Source organism: Lemur catta, chromosome 11, assembly GCF_020740605.2.
Source record: "Lemur catta isolate mLemCat1 chromosome 11, mLemCat1.pri, whole genome shotgun sequence".
Lineage (NCBI taxonomy): Eukaryota > Metazoa > Chordata > Mammalia > Primates > Lemuridae > Lemur > Lemur catta.
The window spans coordinates 43,851,826-43,855,672 of record NC_059138.1 but is presented as its reverse complement, the minus strand read 5'-3'; the positions used below and the strand labels follow the sequence as shown (position 1 = coordinate 43,855,672).

The window sequence follows — 3,847 nt, the reverse complement described above, 5'->3', positions numbered from 1 at the left end:
AATTTAATCTAAAATGTTATATGTTTTCTTGTCACAGGATGAAAAGTTTAACATATGCTATTTGTGAAACCTAATTTTATATTTAAATAACTATATACATTTTTTCATGAAATCCTTCTTTTTAAATGCATTGTTTTCAGCTTAAATATTGAGATACTGATGCACATAACATGCACTTTGATTTATTATGCAAATAATGCAATGTAGTGTTTTATTCTTTTTATTGGATTCCACATATGGAGAAATAATTTTTTCATACTTAAAAATAAAGAAGATATTTTCCCCAATTTTATTACAATTTGGGAAGTTTTATGAATTGTCCTAAAACTGAAATAGCGTTATTTAAGAGGAAAGCAGCAATATTGTATTTAGGAGTATGTTTCAAAAATTTAGGGAAGAAAGAATCTTGTTTTTTCACTCTTTTGTATCTACAGTTAAGCTATATATACATAGATGATAGTTGTAGACATTTTTTTACACTTTGTATTTGTTACAAATATAATGGGTAATATTTCTTAGACAGCATTAATAAACTTTAATGTATATAATTATTGCTTTATTTTTTTAAATTTAAAATGTTTTATTTTCCATTATAAAAATCACAGCAGCCCACATAAACATTGTACTGAACTACAGTACTGTTTCCTTACCCTTAGAATATGTGGCCTCAGAACCATGAAAAATAAAATGTGGCTTTGCTTTTTTAGATATTTTCTTTCATTTATCAGATACATAATTTAGAAAAATATAGAGTTTATAACACATTATCATTTATTAATCTCTTACCATAATTATGAGAAGAAATTGTATTTTCATTTTCTATACCACCAAATAATATCAATAGAATATACTGTTGCAGAATTATACAATTGTGATTTCATATGTAATTTCTCTTTGGAAATTCACTTATATTTTGCTTCACATCACAGGTAAACCTCTAAAACTTTACTTTGTGAATTTAAATATATTATTTTATACGCTGAAAACTTTTATAAGTTACTTTAAAGACTCAATATATTTTTCTTATAAGTTTATTAGTCATAACTTTTCAATACAATATATTCACCATCTGTTTAGATGACTTAATACAAGTTACAAAGAATGTAATTAGCTTGACCTCTCACATTTTGTGATCCTAACAAAGTTTGAGTTGAAATTTCAGCAACATAGTAGTTCTTTGTTTAATTTGTATTCTAGCTTTACAATGGTAATATATACTATTAATTTAATAAACTCTAGAAATTTGTGCTTTATGAACAAAATTCAACCATATTCCCAACTCTTACCCTATACGTCATCCTTTCACAAAATGGAAAATGCATTACCTAGAATCTGTAGCACAAATAACAAATCTGATTATAAAAATCTTACTGGTCTGAAAATATGACTGTTCATTCCCAACGGGCTAATTTAACATGAAGACTCATTTGACACTGAATAGACTGAAGCCCTATTATTAGGTGCTGTCCTATAATTTCTTAACTTTTATGATAGTCCTGTGAGGTCCATAAAATTGAAATAAACTTTTAGGAAATGAAGAAAAGATACAACCCTTGCTCTCAAGGTGCTTACAATTCAGCAAAAACCAGATGACAGAAGAAGCCATGAAAAAGAATGAGATCAAGCAAGGAGACAATGTCCCAGTGGGCTTTACAGTTTGTAAAAGTTCTGATACATATTTTAGAGGATTAGAAAAGGAATTAGAAAAGAATTTCTCAGGGTTCTCTTAAATATCCTATAGTTTTTAAAAAGTGTCTGTGATATTTAGGGAATGTCATTGCTTTCCCATCTACATATTGTAGATAAGAATACATCTATCTATTTTCATCCAAATGTCATGGCAAAGATAATTCTTGCAGCTGATATTACCTTATTTAGATGAAATGTCATATTGGTATGCATATCTCATATGCTATGCAATATGAGATTGCATATATGAGGTCTGTCTGGAAAGTATCCAGCATGTAAACCATCCTCGTTATATTAACAATGGCTGGGTACTTTCCGGACAGACCTCATCTGAGACAGACTTTATAAACAATCCAATAGATAATTGCCTGTGTAAAACCTGGTCATCTCAATAGATATTGCTAGAGACTCCTCTACTTTCAAGCTACCATCAATGTGACTTAAACATAGAACTAGCAGTAGTATGAATTCATTTACAAAGAAGGTAACAGGAAGACTGATTCCACAAATAGAAGCAAAAGTTTTTAGATGTAGGATATGTTAAACCTTGGGGTTGGGGGAGGAATAGGGATAACATTTGTGATAACAGATACCACGTGGCTCAGGTAGAAGGTAACATTGAACTATAGATCTTCCATCATGACCAAAAGACGTTAAACAAAATCAAAAACCTAGAAATGGGAGCTTTAGCTACCAATAACAGGAATTTGCACTGGAGGAGAGAAGAGTCATAGGCAACACAATTTTAATCTCTGTGAATCTGAGATAACTATAAAGATATAATAAATAAAAATCATATATATACACATACAGGTTTTTATATATTATTTTTCTCAGGAAGAGGGATATAATCATTTCCATCTGGAAAATTTTTCCCAGGGATTTCTTCTTTGTTCTGAATTTTACTTTTGAGTATTTGAAGCATTTATTTGTTATTTCTTTCATTTTTTCCTATCCCATTGGACTATAAAATTATTGAGTATGGGGATTAAGTCATACTCATCTTTCCACCTTTCTCCTAACTCAAAAACATTTCCATCCATGTCCTCTTTTCTCAAATAGAAGAAGAAATGAGGCAACTGTCAACTACATCTTACCAAAAGACTTTCTTATAAATAAATTTAAAATGGAAACAGTTTTAAAAGAATAAATGCCTTCATCCCATTCATTGTATTTTATTGCCTGAAGTCTGGCAAGAGTACATTGGATATGAAAACTCATGTTACTAAGCAAAGATTGTTTGAGTAAATATGTATCTATTTACTTAAACTTTATTTCACCCGAGAAGTCTATTATATGTCTCCAGGGGACCTACAGTATAGAACACAAGGATCTAGAACTTTATTATTGATGTGCTGTTGAAAATCACTTGATCTTGAATCTCAAAGCAAAAGGAAAAAGCATTTTACTAATTCCCCTCTACCCCGATATTTTTTCCACCTACGAAACTGTACCCTAAATCTTCTATTATCTGAATGAAAAAATCAATCAATAATGTGTCAGCAATAAGTGCTTTATACTTGTATCTAACTCATCTAGATAAAATGGTAATTGTGAAGTTTGTATCGGTAAAATTAGAATGCCATTTTGATTAATATTAAAGTCATCACTACACAAATTGATTTAATATATACTTTTATTTAGTTTTCACTGTATTCAATATATTGTGCTAGTATTCTGGGGTAGAGAAAAATAAGAGGTAGTTCTTAGCTTTGTGCAGTGGCAGTATCATAGCCAATGAGGTTCATTGCTAATTGAAAACTTTTTTCCCAATAGCCTGCCTCGACTACTTGAAATATAGTTGGCATTGGCAATTTTTGACAGTCTCTACAGAGACTGAACTAAAAAAAATAAAAAATAAAAAAAGAGGTAGTTCTTGTCCTCAAATAGTTTTAGATATACAGAGGCACACAAATGTATGAAAAATTAACTATAAAACTGGTTAACTATAAAAAGGCCAAAAATAAATGCATTCATGCATTTTATATTGTAAGAAATTCCAAAGAGGATTTATCATTCAAAGAAAAGGTAAAAATTGTCTTGATTTGTCAACTTGTTCATTTAAAGTTTGATACTAATGAAAGAAATTTTAAATCGTTGTTTTACTAGTCTTCTGAACTTCCAAGGCATTTTATTAACAATTTTATTTCAGTTAAAG

At 29.5% G+C, this 3,847-nt stretch overlaps 1 pseudogene; it reads left to right on the top strand.

Annotated features, from left to right (window-relative positions):
- Positions 1 to 3,397: 3,397 nt before the first annotated feature.
- LOC123647799 lies at positions 3,398 to 3,525 on the top strand (annotated as a pseudogene).
- The last annotated feature ends 322 nt before the right edge of the window (positions 3,526 to 3,847 follow it).